The sequence below is a fragment of the Chanodichthys erythropterus genome, chromosome 5 (assembly GCF_024489055.1).
Source record: "Chanodichthys erythropterus isolate Z2021 chromosome 5, ASM2448905v1, whole genome shotgun sequence".
Classification (NCBI taxonomy): domain Eukaryota; kingdom Metazoa; phylum Chordata; class Actinopteri; order Cypriniformes; family Xenocyprididae; genus Chanodichthys; species Chanodichthys erythropterus.
This window is the reverse complement of record NC_090225.1, coordinates 486,414-502,500: the sequence shown is the minus strand read 5'-3', so window position 1 is coordinate 502,500 and position 16,087 is coordinate 486,414. Positions and strand designations below refer to the sequence as shown.

Sequence of the window (16,087 nt, the reverse complement as noted above, 5' to 3'; positions counted from 1 at the left end):
TGTGTTTCAGAAGGACCGGCAAAATCCCCACAGGTTGATAAATTTGAATGATATGACGAGGAATTTATAACAAAGAAATTCATCAGTCATGCAAGACAGGAATTTCATTACCAACACGATGTAGACTAACTTTATTCCCTCAAATGAATACAATCAAACCAATTAACAGCTGTCAAACCAGCCCGTGTTTTCCAATGTATCGATAAATATCAATCATGTGAAATCAAAAGTTGCGTTAAATATGGACAAACGCTGTTGACTGCATGCAGCTTATTCTACTAACCCCAACAGTCTGCTAATGCTCTAATGAGAGTCAACTGACATGTAGTTACTTATAGTTAAAGGGTTAGTTCACCCAAAAATGAAAATTCTGTCATTTATTACGGGTGTGGAACGACATGAGAAATAAATGACCATCATTCATCTTCAGAACACAAATTAAGATATTTTTGATGAAATCCGATGGCTCAGTGAGGCCTGAGCAATGACATTTCCTCTCTCAAGATCCATTAATGTACTAAAAACATATTTAAATCAGTTCATGTGAGTACAGTGGTTCAATATTAATATTATAAAGCCACGAGAATATTTTTGGTGCGCCAAAAAAACAAAATAATGACTTATTTAGTGATGGCCGATTTCAAAACACTTCTTCAGGAAGCTTCAGAGCGTTATGAATCTTTTCTGTCGAATCATGATTCGGATTGCGTGTCAAACTCCTGAAATCACATGACTTTGGCGCTCCGAAACACTAATTCGACACGCTGATTCAGTGTTTTGAAATCAGCCATCACTAAATAAGTCGTTATTTTGTTTTTTTGGCGCACCAAAAATATTCTCGTGGCTTTATAATATTAATATTGAACCAGTGTACTCACATGAACTGATTTAAATATGTTTTTAGTACATTAATGGATCTTGAGAGAGGAAATGTCATTGCTCAGGCCTCACTGAGCCATCGGATTTCATCAAAAATATCTTCATTTGTGTTCTGAAGATTAATGAAAGTCTTACGGGTGTGGAACGACATGAGGGTGAGTAATTAATGACATTATTTTCATTTTTGGGTGAACTAACCCTTTAATAGTGTCTAAAGTGGACCATCAAAATAAAGTGTAACCAAACGTAAAATTCTGTTCTTAGAAGAAACCTTTGTCAACTTTTTAAATGTTCTACACGTATCCTGTGTCTTTTAACATGTGTTATGTGTGACGTTTATTAGGATTTAATAGCAAAAAACTCAACCAATATTATTATTTTTTTATTCTTTTCCTTTATAAATGAGAGTCTCAGATTTCTATAGGCGTTATACTGCAGGAATGATCCAGCTGTTGATTTTGTTCATCTCCACACAATCAGGTGCTGAACGCTCTTCTCACACAGGAATATGATTATGAAAAATCCTCAGCAATGGCCACAGGCCACTTTCATTATTATAAAACATGACTTTAATAAACTGCAGCATAGAGCTGGACCTCCATATTCCTCATGTTTCATTCAGGTCCTGGACTAACGTCATTTACATTACTGTTATAGAATCACCTGCTGAAATGCAGTCAAGATATGTATGGTGTACATTTACAATTATTTATGAAAAGACAATGCATTATAATGTACATTATGAATACCTTTATAATGCATACATAAAGGCTTTAAGTAAAATTCTTTTTCAGACATTTAACTTTTTTAAACAGTTGAATAATGAATTAGTTATTGCATGTCAATAAATCTAACAGGGAATTATTAGAAAAATACATAAAGACAAAGAGAGCTAATAAAGCAATCAAAACCAAAGGCTTTTGTGTTCTTTGTTTCTCTCTGTGTGTGTGTGTGTGTGTGTGTGTGTGTGTGTGTGTGTGTGTGTGTGTGTGTGTGTGTGTGTGTGTGTGTGTGTGTGTGTGTGTGTGTGTGTGTGTGTGTGTGTGTGTGTGTGTGTTTGAGGCACGCTGATGAAAGATTGATTTTATCATTATTTTACATACACAAGTTCAACAAAAACATAACAATAAATTTCTCCTCCCAGAATTTATTACAGGGTTATGGCGAGTTTCAGCGTGCCAGAAACATTCGTCTGAGAACGCCTGAAGATTTTATCAAACTTTAATTCAGCACTTGGCCTGAAATATTTTATTATGTGAAATGATTCAGACCAATTCATCTGATATCTTCACTCTGTGTTCATGAAGGACCCCAACAGCTGTGAACTTATTCCTCGAGGAAAAGGGTAAGGCTTGTTTATGGAATGATAAGGAGCTCGGCAGATCAGTGAAACACTCATTACTACATGCTGAAGAATGTCTGACACACACACTGAATTATTTACTGTTGCGCTTTCTGCTGAACGACTCAAACCTGAGAAAACATGAGCTCTGCTCCAGCAGCTGAAAGAGTCGCAGTGAGAACTGTTGAAATACTCACTAGATCACCCTCACTGTGTTTCCACTCACACTTTACCATCTGTAGATTTTAAATAAGAGTTGTTGTAAACGTGTAGTGCTGGAGACGTTGATGTAGATCATTTATATGCCAACTTCAGCTTTTTACTTCTGCCAATTTATCTAGGCTTCAAAATTCATAACAGTTTGTGAAGATTATCTTCATTACCAGAATGTGTAGGAATCATAATCATAATCCAGTGGAAAAATCCTGTTGGCTTTTTGTTGATGCTAACGAGCGAATCGGCCTTCAAACATGAACACTCGCCAATGTGAGTAAAAATCTGTGTTTATGGTTGTTAGAATTCATATTTATGCATTTAACAATGCAGTGTTGTGAGAACATGAACGTGAACGACGCTCTGTCCATCTGACGGTCAGTGCTGCTTCATCACGAAAGTTTAAGCCTTTCCACTGTGACTATGTGAAGTTCAACATCCAAAACAATCGAAGCCGCGTCTCAGACAGCGTCCTAATAATCCCGCTGCGTTCACTCTTAAAGTGACAGCGTCCTAATAATCCCGCTGCGTTCACTCTTAAAGTGACAGCGTCCTAATAATCCCGCTGCGTTCACTCTTAAAGTGACAGCGTCCTAATAATCCCGCTGCGTTCACTCTTAAAGTGACAGCGTCCTAATAATCCAGCTGCATTCGCTCTTAAAGTGACAGCGTCCTAATAATCCCGCTGTGTTCGCTCTTAAAGTGACAGCGTCCTAATAATCCCGCTGCGTTCACTCTTAAAGTGACAGCGTCCTAATAATCCAGCTGCATTCGCTCTTAAAGTGACAGCGTCCTAATAATCCAGCTGCATTCACTCTTAAAGTGACAGCGTCCTAATAATCCAGCTGCATTCACTCTTAAAGTGACAGCGTCCTAATAATCCCGCTGCGTTCACTCTTAAAGTGACAGCGTCCTAATAATCCCGCTGCGTTCACTCTTAAAGTGACAGCGTCCTAATAATCCTGCTGCGTTCACTCTTAAAGTGACAGCATCCTAATAATCCTGCTGCGTTCACTCTTAAAGTGACAGCGTCCTAATAATCCTGCTGCGTTCGCTCTTAAAGTGACAGCGTCCTAATAATCCTGCTGCGTTCGCTCTTAAAGTGACAGCGTCCTAATAATCCTGCTGCATACGCTCTTAAAGTGACAGCGTCCTAATAATCCAGCTGCATTCACTCTTAAAGTGACAGCAGCCTAATAATCCAGCTGCATTCACTCTTAAAGTGACAGCGTCCTAATAATCCAGCTGCATTCACTCTTAAAGTGACAGCGTCCTAATAATCCAGCTGCATTCGCTCTTAAAGTGACAGCGTCCTAATAATCCAGCTGCATTCACTCTTAAAGTGACAGCGTCCTAATAATCCCGCTGCGTTCGCTCTTAAAGTGACAGCGTCCTAATAATCCAGCTGCATTCACTCTTAAAGTGACAGCGTCCTAATAATCTTGTGGCATTCGCTCTTAAAGTGACAGCGTCCTAATAATCTTGTGGCATTCGCTCTTAAAGTGACAGCGTCCTAATAATCCAGCTGCATTCACTCTTAAAGTGACAGCGTCCTAATAATCTTGTGGCATTCGCTCTTAAAGTGACAGCGTCCTAATAATCTTGTGGCATTCGCTCTTAAAGTGACAGCGTCCTAATAATCCAGCTGCATTCACTCTTAAAGTGACAGCATCCTAATAATCTTGTGGCATTCGCTCTTAAAGTGACAGCGTCCTAATAATCTTGTGGCATTCGCTCTTAAAGTGACAGCATCCTAATAATCCAGCTGCATTCGCTCTTAAAGTGACAGCGTCCTAATAATCGTGTGGCATTCGCTCTTAAAGTGACAGCGTCCTAATAATCCAGCTGCATTCACTCTTAAAGTGACAGCGTCCTAATAATCTTGTGGCATTCGCTCTTAAAGTGACAGCGTCCTAATAATCCAGCTGCATTCACTCTTAAAGTGACAGCGTCCTAATAATCTTGTGGCATTCGCTCTTAAAGTGAAAGAAAAAATGCGCACATCCCAACTAAACTCAGGGCAGGTGCTCGATCATAAAGTCACTCCAGAATAAACCAAATAAGAACTGCACACTGCCATTGCTGCTCTCAGAATTTAATAAAAAGACAATGTTTTGACCAAAGAGGTCTTCGTCAGGTCAAACAGTAGATAGTGACAAAATGGTAATTACTTTGCATTTTCTCAACATAGTCAATGACACCTGATACAATTCATTTCATCAACATGATCAATCACACCTGTTACAAATCATCATATTCATCACCCAATGATTAAATCAACACTAGTAACAAATACAATCAAATAACTAAAAAAAATGACAGTGTCCTAATATTCCTACAGCATTCACTCTTAAAGCGACAGCGTCCTAATATTCCTACAGCATTCACTCTTAAAGCGACAGCGTCCTAATATTCCTACAGCATTCACTCTTAAAGCGACAGCGTCCTAATATTCCTACAGCATTCACTCTTAAAGCGACAGCGTCCTAATATTCCTGCAGCATTTGCTCTTAAAGTGATAGCGTCCTAATAATCTTGCGGCGTTCGCTCTTAAAGTGACAGCATTCTAATAATCTTGCAGCGTTTGCTATTAAAGTGACAGCGTCCTAATAATCCAGCTGCATTCACTCTTAAAGTGACAGTGTCCTAATAATCTTGTGCCGTTCACTCTTAAAGCACCCTAATATTCTTGCAGTATTTGCTCTTAAAGTGACAGCGTCCTAATAATCCAGCTGCATTCACTCTTAAAGTGACAGTGTCCTAATAATCTTGTGCCGTTCACTCTTAAAGCGCCCTAATATTCTTGCAGTATTTGCTCTTAAAGTGATAGCGTCCTAATAATCCAGCTGCATTCCGTCTTAAAGTGACAGCATCCTAATAATCTTGCTTCTGTCTGTGTAATTAATGTTAACCAAACAAAGGAAACAAAAATCACTCACTGCTCTTGAAATTTCAAAAGGATATAAAGACAGTGTTATTTATTTGATTAGCCTACTTTATTACATTTCTTTACCTGAAAACTACCATTATACCTGCCTGAAAAGCATTTTGTTCTTTGCATTTATTTGTGCTATTGCTTGTAATTTGATTATTTGCTTGTTTGCTTGTTTTTAAAAATCTAGGCTATTAAAATTATATTAGTTAAGCTAATAGTTTTAGCTGTGGTATCGAAAGTGAAATAAAGGATTGTGAGTTTTCACTAGTATCTAAAATACTGGTGTCATAACTGCCTGTTTTTGTTTCATGGCCAGTAAACTTTCTTTATGTTGTTATTTTTCACAGTTCCAGTTCGTTCACAGTTTCCAGTCACTGTCAAACAAGGACCAAAAACTCCATGAAAGAGCCATAAAAGAAGTTGACGGAGGCTGACAGGACGTGGTCACTATGAAGTGTTGTTGTATGGAAAAGTGGAGCATGTGCATCTGTACGAGCTGTCATAACAACACCGACTGTACATCACAGCGCACGCGGAGGGAGGAGGGACGATTTTCCACTACGCTTCACTTCCAGACCCTAGATGGATGCAGAGAGGAAAGATAGTGGCCTTCGCATGTTCCTCCGTTGATTTATTTTCATTTTTACTCACGCTGCACGTCACCACAGGAGTTTACAGACACTCGTAGCTGTCTGGGAGAGACGTCAGTGCTGTCTTCTCTCACGTTCAGAATGATGCAAATATCTCAGGTGTGCTTTGCAAGAGCTGACGTTGCAACGTTTTGCTTTTATCAATATATATTGCAAAATGAAAAACAGGAATTTTCACTAGATGACGAATAACATTAGTAAGAATGAATCATTCTAGAATGAGTGGGGTTATATGCATCTGCATAGAAAATTAAAATTTTAAGATGTGGGCGTTCACACTTGGGTTTACTCTTTACAAGAGCTGCTATCATAAATGCTCATGAAGCATGTTTTTGCGGGTGTAAAATGAGTTCTGAACTCTCAGGCTCTGGATATTGATATAGTGAGTGGAGACATGTGGTGTGTTTACACTGAAGAGAGTGAACGGCTGGTCAGGCTGAAGGTTTCTTGCAACAGCGATGCAGATGCCTGATTGTGACGTCACAGACGCCTGAGGAACCGACTGTTGACTGCATTCCAGTTGTGCGGCGGTTTATTTCCCCTCTCTCTCTCTGGCAGCTGTGAGACCTGGCAGCGTGCCGTCTGGGTGTAACAGATGCTGAAAGAAGAAAAAAACAGGAAAGAGAGGCAGAGCGTTCAATAGAGAGGTGTAAAACAAACGGCTCTGTTTCAAAACCTAGTGAGCTGCCTACTGTCTAATGAGTTTGAAGGCAACATCCTAATGTAAGTTATGAGTGGAACACAACACATAGTCAGAGCATCCTCTGAAGGAAGTGTAATAATCCTGCTGCATTCGCTCTTAAAGTGACAGCAGCCTAATAATCCCACAGCGTTCGCTCTTAAAGTAACAGCGTCCTAATAATCCAGCTGCGTTCGCTCTTAAAGTGACAGCAGCCTAATAATCCCGCTGCATACGCTCTTAAAGTGACAGCGTCCTAATAATCCCGCTGCATTCACTCTTAAAGTGACAGCGTCCTAATAATCCAGCTGCGTTCGCTCTTAAAGTGACAGCAGCCTAATAATCCCGCTGCATACGCTCTTAAAGTGACAGCGTCCTAATAATCCCGCTGCATTCACTCTTAAAGTGACAGCGTCCTAATAATCCTGCTGCGTTCGCTCTTAAAGTGACAGCGTCCTAATAATCCCACAGCGTTCGCTCTTAAAGTGACAGCATCCTAATAATCCCACAGCGTTCGCTCTTAAAGTGACAGCAGCCTAATAATCCCGCTGCATACGCTCTTAAAGTGACAGCGTCCTAATAATCCCGCTGCGTTCGCTCTTAAAGTGACAGCATCCTAATAATCCCACAGCGTTCGCTCTTAAAGTGACAGCAGCCTAATAATCCCGCTGCATTCGTTCTTAAAGTGACAGCGTCCTAATAATCCCGCTGCGTTCGCTCTTAAAGTGACAGCATCCTAATAATCCCACAGCGTTCGCTCTTAAAGTGACAGCAGCCTAATAATCCCGCTGCATACGCTCTTAAAGTGACAGCGTCCTAATAATCCCGCTGCGTTCGCTCTTAAAGTGACAGCAGCCTAATAATCCCGCTGCATTCGCTCTTAAAGTGACAGCAGCCTAATAATCCCGCTGCGCTCGCTCTTAAAGTGACAGCATCCTAATAATCCCACAGCGTTCGCTCTTAAAGTAACAGCGTCCTAATAATCCAGCTGCGTTCGCTCTTAAAGTGACAGCAGCCTAATAATCCTGCTGCGTTCGCTCTTGAAGTGACAGCAGCCTAATAATCCCGCTGCATACGCTCTTAAAGTGACAGCGTCCTAATAATCCAGCTGCGTTCGCTCTTAAAGTGACAGCAGCCTAATAATCCTGCTGCGTTCGCTCTTGAAGTGACAGCAGCCTAATAATCCCGCTGCATACGCTCTTAAAGTGACAGCGTCCTAATAATCCCGCTGCATTCACTCTTAAAGTGACAGCGTCCTAATAATCCTGCTGCGTTCGCTCTTAAAGTGACAGCGTCCTAATAATCCCACAGCGTTCGCTCTTAAAGTGACAGCATCCTAATAATCCCACAGCGTTCGCTCTTAAAGTGACAGCAGCCTAATAATCCCGCTGCATACGCTCTTAAAGTGACAGCGTCCTAATAATCCCGCTGCGTTCGCTCTTAAAGTGACAGCATCCTAATAATCCCACAGCGTTCGCTCTTAAAGTGACAGCAGCCTAATAATCCCGCTGCATTCGTTCTTAAAGTGACAGCGTCCTAATAATCCCGCTGCGTTCGCTCTTAAAGTGACAGCATCCTAATAATCCCACAGCGTTCGCTCTTAAAGTGACAGCAGCCTAATAATCCCGCTGCATACGCTCTTAAAGTGACAGCGTCCTAATAATCCCGCTGCGTTCGCTCTTAAAGTGACAGCAGCCTAATAATCCCGCTGCATTCGCTCTTAAAGTGACAGCAGCCTAATAATCCCGCTGCGCTCGCTCTTAAAGTGACAGCATCCTAATAATCCCACAGCGTTCGCTCTTAAAGTGACAGTGTCCTAATAATCCCGCTGCGTTCGCTCTTAAAGTGACAGCATCCTAATAATCCCGCTGCATTCGCTCTTAAAGTGACAGCAGCCTAATAATCCCGCTGCGCTCGCTCTTAAAGTGACAGCATCCTAATAATCCCACAGCGTTCGCTCTTAAAGTGACAGCATCCTAATAATCCCGCTGCGTTCGCTCTTAAAGTGACAGCATCCTAATAATCCTGCTGCGTTCACTCTTAAAGTGACAGCAGCCTAATAATCCCGCTGCGTTCGCTCTTAAAGTGACAGCATCCTAATAATCCCGCTGCGTTCACTCTTAAAGTGACAGCATCCTAATAATCCTGCTGTGTTCACTCTTAAAGTGACAGCAGCCTAATAATCCCGCTCCGTTCGCTCTTAAAGTGACAGCATCCTAATAATCCCGCTGCGTTCGCTCTTAAAGTGACAGCATCCTAATAATCCTGCTGCGTTCACTCTTAAAGTGACAGCAGCCTAATAATCCAGCTGCATTCACTCTTAAAGTGACAGCAGCCTAATAATCCCGCTGCGTTCGCTCTTAAAGTGACAGCATCCTAATAATCCCGCTGCGTTCGCTCTTAAAGTGACAGCATCCTAATAATCCTGCTGCGTTCGCTCTTAAAGTGACAGCATCCTAATAATCCCGCTGCGTTCACTCTTAAAGTGACAGCATCCTAATAATCCCGCTGCGTTCACTCTTAAAGTGACAGCAGCCTAATAATCCCGCTGCATTCGCTCTTAAAGTGACAGCATCCTAATAATCCCGCTGCGTTCGCTCTTAAAGTGACAGCGTCCTAATAATCCCTCTTTTAATTTTTCATACATCGACAGTTCATAGTGTTGTTAATCTGGCTTTTTTGAGATTAAAAAAAGTAAAATCAGTCAGATTGAAAGTTAAAATTATAACAAAAAGCTTATGAAATGAAAAGTTGAAATTATGACAAAACATTTTAATTATGAGATAAAAAGTAAAAATGATGACATCCTAACTCATAATTTTGTCTTAATTATGTCATAATTATGAGATAAAAAAAATTGAAATTGACATACTAATTCAAATTTGAGATGAAAAGTCAAAATTATGAGATTTAAAAATGAAAACAATAGAATTATGAGATAAAAAGTAAAAATCATGACATCCTAAGTCATAGTTATGAAATAAGATATAAAAAGTGAGAATTATATAGATATTTTTTTTTTTAAATTGCCATACTAATTCAAATTTGAGATGAAACGTCAAAATTATGACCCAAACAAAATGGTCATATAATGGTCAATGGTCAAACGATGACATCCTAACTCATAATTATGACATAATTAAGTTGTACCTATGACATAAAATGTCAAAATTATGAGATTTACGAGTCACTTCTGAGTTTTTATCTCATAATTTCAACTTTATGATGTCAAAGCATGTGGCAGAAATGGCCTTCTATCGTTTATAATTTATCATTAGGACCCATAAATGCCTCCTTTGTGAAGCATGTGACTATTTCCTGCCTTAAAGACTGACTGTACATGAACAACTGGACTTGTATAGTGTGTCGTGAAGAAGCCGTTAGAATGTGCTTTCACTGAACAAGAATGAGTCTGTGAATGAACCGAACAACTGTCTGTGAACATGACTGAGGAGGAAATCAGACAACAGATCCTCTATGAAGCTGTTCTCCTCAGGAGATCTTGTCTGTCAGACTGTCATCGCTATGATCTGCGGGACTGACTCGACCATCGGGACTGGAGGATGTGAGCTGTGTTGAGGTGTATTGACTGTGTGGATGGTGTAGTGTCCCACAGGAAGGTTTGGATGGCCACTTACTGACTGACTGTAGGTGGTTAAAGCTGATGCATTGTGGGATACAGAACCAATACTGCCCACATGGGGTCCATCTATTTGACCTGCAGTAGAAGAGAGAGGACCCCAGAGGATCGTGTGTGTGCATTTATGACTGTAGAACTGCAGTGATTAGCTTGTATCTCATGATGAATCTCGTATCGATCTGTAGGAAGAGTAACGGCTCCATTATAACACTGATCCTCACCCAGAGCTGCTGAATGATGAGGAATAAACTCGTTCCTTTCCTCTCTTTCTTCCTCACATTCACGCTGGAGGCCTCAGAGTCGCTGTGAGGAGAAATGGATTGAGTGACAGTGTTTGATTTAGCTGTAATGAGGAACTTTTCAGAGAGGCGAGATTGTTTAGGAATTATATATGCTTCTGTTTTGTTTTTATTTTTATTATAAACATTTTTGTTATATTATACAAACACTGAAATGTAAAAAAAATAATACTTTAATTAATAATGGATGCGTTAAATTGGTCAACAGAGACAGTGAAGACATGTATAATGTTACAAAACAATTTATATTTCAAATAAATGCTGTTCTTTGGAACTTTCTATTCATGAACGAATTCTGAAAACAAAAATATGAAGCAGCACAACAGTTTTCATCATTGATAATAATCATAAATGTTTCTTGAGCATCAAATCATCATATCAGAATGATTTCTGAAGGATCATGTGACACTGAAGACTGGAGTAATGATGCTGAAAATTCAGCTTTGATCACAGAAATAAATTACACTTTACTATATATTCACATAGAAAACAGCTGATATAAATTGTAAAAAATATTACACAATATTACTGTTTTTACTGTATTTTTGCGCAAATAAACGCACCCTGGGTGAGGAGAAGACACTTCTTTAAAAAATATTACAAAATCTTACAGACCCAAAAAATAATGAATGACATAAAAAGTCAAAATTATGACTTGAAAAATTATAATTTTGCCATAAAGTCATAATTATGAGATGAAATGTCATAAAATGTCACAATTATGAGATAAAAAGACTAACATGAAAATTTGAAATTGACACTAATTCACTAATTGACAAAAAAATATTACAAAATCTTACAGACTCAAACTTTTGAAAGGTAGTGTATATATAATTTTGAATATAAATATACATTTTATATGAACATTTTATTTGAAAAAGATTTATAGTCATATAATTAATGTAAAATATGTTACAAATATTACATATATATTATATAAATATTAATTTAATATAAATACGTATGCTTTATAACAATATAATTCATGTAAAATAATGTGTAAAAATAATTGGTTATCGGTATTGTACAAAATTTTCATACCGGTGCATCTCTAATATATATATATATATATAAGAGATGCACCGGTATGAAAATTTATATATATATATATATATATATATATATATATATATATATATATATATATATATATATATATATATATATAAAATCAAATTTGCTATAAATACATATTTTACATCAACTAAAAACAAACTTTATCTTTACTTAATATAGATGTTCAGACGCTAGCTGTCCATTTGTTCAAAGTTCACTGAGAGTGGGTGTGAGAAGTAATCCAGTACTCTTGCTTTTAATCACAACACAGCAAAAAAAAAAAAAAAAAGACATTGTAAATCTAAACATTCATGAAGATGAAGAATAACAGGGATTGTTTAATTCTCAGGCTGCATGTTGAAATAATGGCCAAATAATGCCGTCAGTGGTGAAGCTAGTTTCCATGCGGTGAGGGACTGGGATCGCCTCATCAAGAATTCTCCATCCACAAACACACAGAGAGAGAGAGAGAGAGAGATCTGGCTCTGAGCGAGTTGGGCTGTGTATTGAGTGATTTACTACAGCAGTGCATTTCTGTTAAAGTGCGGAGGGATTTGAGCAGCGCCGGAGGAGAGGATGGAATCATGAAGTCTGAAGACAAACATGCAAAGAGTATCAAAGAGGGACAGACATGAAGACTGTTACGGCACAGTGACACTATATACTCTTGTGAAAAAGAACGCTAGCATACTTTTAAAATAAAGAATATAAAACCGCAAACTGAATGTTTCCACCTCAATGCATATTGTTTGCAATTAAATGAAAATATATTAAGGTTTAAATTCCTATTGAATTCTTGAAAAAGTAAAGTTAACATTGCTTTTTTGACATCTTTAAATGTAATGTAATGATTACTTCTATTGTCTGTTGAAATGTGGTTAAAGTTATTGCTGAATGTACTGACAAGCATTTAATACTTTCATGTCATTTCTATTGAAACGTATTTAAATATAGTCGCAATTTAGAACATTTCAAATATATTAACTTCAAAAGTAATATTGAATAACACTAGGACTATAATTATGACAAAACATCTTATTTGTGACTAACATTTGAAATTAACATACTAACTCATATTTGAGATGAAAAGTCAAAATTATGAGATTTAAGTCAAAATGATGACAACGTATTTATGAAATAAATCAAAATTATGAGTCATCACAAAATTTGAAAGTCATAATTCTATCATCATAATTTTGCCATAAAGTCATATTTATTTGAAAATTATGACATGAAAAATTATAATTTTGCCATAGTCAATTATGAGATAAAAAGATAAAAGAGATTTATTTATATAATTATGAGATAAAATTGACCTAATAATTCATATTTGAGATGAAAAGTCACAAGTATTAGATTTAAAAGTCAAAATTATGAGAAAAAAAAACATTATATTATGAAATAATTCATCAAAGTTAATTTATCACAAAAGCTGAAAGTCATAATTATAACATCATAATGTTGCCATAAAGTCATATTTATTTGAAAATTATGACATGAAAAATTATAATTTTGCCATTTAAATATATTTGTAATTATATGATGGAGTTGCAATTTAGAACATTTCAAATATATTAACTTCCAAAGTAATATTGAATAACTCTAGAATTAAAAATTATTACCAATTTATCAAATGCTTTAGTAGGTTCATCCACGACAAAATAAGTGTATTTCTTTAAAGCATGATAAAATATTATTAAAACATTTCAAATGTATTTTAAGGTACAACATTTAATTTGACTTTTTAAAAGTGCACTTCAGTGTGTTGAGAAACAATCATCCTTTCAGTTAAGTATTATCTGAGTGCACATTTACAAATAAGTGCACTACTTTTTCACAAGGGTACTGCCAACTACTTTGCATACTTCAGCATTATGTAACAATAAACAGTAGTATTGTTGTCACATGGCCTCAAGATATTGCATATGAGTACGTCATCACCTTGGAAATAAAAAGATTATTTTGCAATTGTATATCAATTTTGTGTGTAAAAAATGTTCAGAATCACAGACGATATTTGGATCATTTATCACACTTAAAGAAGAGCGCATTGCACTGTGGGATACTCGCCTACAACTAAATCCACTACTGACTCGAGGGAAGGATAATTACTCTAGAGTCTAAGCAATTTAAGTTTTTAAATGACAGAATGAAATAACCTCAATAGTTGAGCTTTTCAGCAAACGTCCTTGATGTAAGTGAGAGAAAACACACGGCAGCTCTCGACAGTGAGAACCATGTAAGGGCTGCTGAAGTGTGTTTAAGGAACAGCGATTCAGCATAAACACATCTGAAAGAAAAAGCAGAAGTACTGTATCTGTGTCCTTGGTATGCATGTGAGTCCTTTTGAATATGAATCTGCCACCGTTTATGACAACATGGGCCAGGGCAAATAAATCTGGTGAACCTCTTGTGTTGGTGTTGGAGAGTAACAGTAGTGACACATGACCGATGATATATTAGTGAGACCAAAATGCTGCATCGCTGTTTTTTTTTTATGTCACATGATAATGTGCATGAACTGAAACAATAATCAAGAACACTATCCTAAACTATCTCCTTTACGGATGGTTGAGTCATTAGTGATTCACTGATCATGATTCACAGAATCTTCATCCCTTTGAGCCATTTTCCATCTTTTTGTAGTTAATAATTTTGGCAAATCTTTCCAAAGACTATTGCTGCTGCTGTAGGTTATTAATTCTGCTGCTGCTGTTTATTATTGCTGGTTATTGCTGCTGCTGCTGAGTAAGTACAGAACTTGTGTCCCCACAATTCACAAAAACAAACTGTGTGTGTGTGTGTGTGTGTGTGTGTGTGTGTGTGTGTGTGTGTGTGTGGGGGGCATTCTCACCAGTTCCTGTATTGGCTGAGGTTTACAGACCATGCTGAGTTGATCTCCAGAGTCGCTGATACCGACAGGCCACATAAACACAATCGTCCACATTCACAGTCTCATCCAGCGCAGATGCAACACAGTCCTGCATTCCTGTGCTCTCCTCCATCATCCTCTCTGCTGTCTGCTGAAAGCATTATCAGGGCCACAGACACACTGACTGATAGGATGGAGAAAGGTAAAATGTTTCAAACTCATCTCATTACTGTCATAAGGAAAAGACACAGAAGTCATACTTAAAAATGCATGCATGTCACAGCATTACATATTATTTATATTATTAATTTGGCAGCACTTTAGTTTAGAGTCTACTAAGTTGATTATTAGCATGCATATTACTAGAATATTGGCTAGTACTTATAAAGCACTAATTGAAGAACTTTGCAACAATAAGATAATGTTTTTCCTGTTTATTTGAAGCTGCACTGAAACAATCTGTACTGCATGAAGCGCTGTAGAAATAAAAGAGACGTGACTATTGAATGATAAAACAATAGTTATGCTGTTTAAAATGAAAACACTTTGAATAGTTTTTGGGGTTGCTGTATCAGCATCAAACAGAAAGAAGAAGTGAAAGCGACCATGTGAATGCCAGTTTTTTTGGCAAAGCCTCAAAGACCCAGTTCACTTTGTGCCTGAAGCCTCGGGGCTGACGCAGGCCGCTCTCAAACTTCATCTTTTGGTGCGTTGCACAATGACACGCTCATGTTGAAAAATGACTGAACATTATTTATTGACATGAATTCCTTGCTGAGGGTAACTGGGCCGTGCTGTCGTGGGGTGTGAGCCAAGTGTCGTATCACCGTGGGAAAGCCTCGCTCTGAAGCACCTGCACCACTATCACAACTGAAACCTCACAAACAGGCAGAAACCAGTCCGTTTGAATGTGTATTCACAATGCAGATACAAAAAAACATTGTATTTTACCATACAATGAAGTGAAGCAGGCATTCCCTAGTTGAGATGTGATTGCAGTGGGTTATTTCAGCTTTCAGCATCCTCTGACATGCAGAAGGCTATATTACCAGAGGCATATCATAGACAGAAAAAACAGGAACAATAATTTTAAACAGGACCTTTTATGCATTTTTTACATTTTCAACTTTCATTAGTGTGTAATGTTGCTGTTTGAGCATGAAAAAGGCGAGAGTTCTTCTCTACATCAGTGCCTCATTTAAATAATTCATGCGCAGAATAAAGGGGCGGGGCTTGGGTGAGTTAGTTAGTAGTGTGTTGTAACTGGCGGTTATGGTAAGGGGCGGGATATTTCCCAAACCCAACACGCTGCTCCAGCCGACCAATCAGAGCACAGAAGGAGGGGCTTCATAGAGACAGGAAGTAAACAGAGCGTTACTGACAGACTGGGAAGAGAGGAGCTGCAACAATGGAGAATATGAGGAGAATAATCAACATTCAAGCAGGAAAACCTGCTCTAGCAGAGCCCAAAAACACAATCAAGACTTTGAAAAATGGCATAATAGGTCCTTTTCAAAAAATC

General features: G+C 38.0%; 1 long non-coding RNA gene across 1 annotated transcript in view; it reads left to right on the top strand.

Moving 5' to 3' along the window:
* LOC137019905 (uncharacterized) overlaps positions 1-6,087 on the top strand; it is an 11,797-nt gene extending 5,710 nt beyond the window's left edge. Inside the window, exon 3 of the long non-coding RNA XR_010895130.1 lies at positions 5,717-6,087. This is a non-coding gene — a long non-coding RNA (uncharacterized lncRNA). The remainder of the gene's footprint in view (positions 1-5,716) is intronic.
* The last annotated feature ends 10,000 nt before the right edge of the window (positions 6,088-16,087 follow it).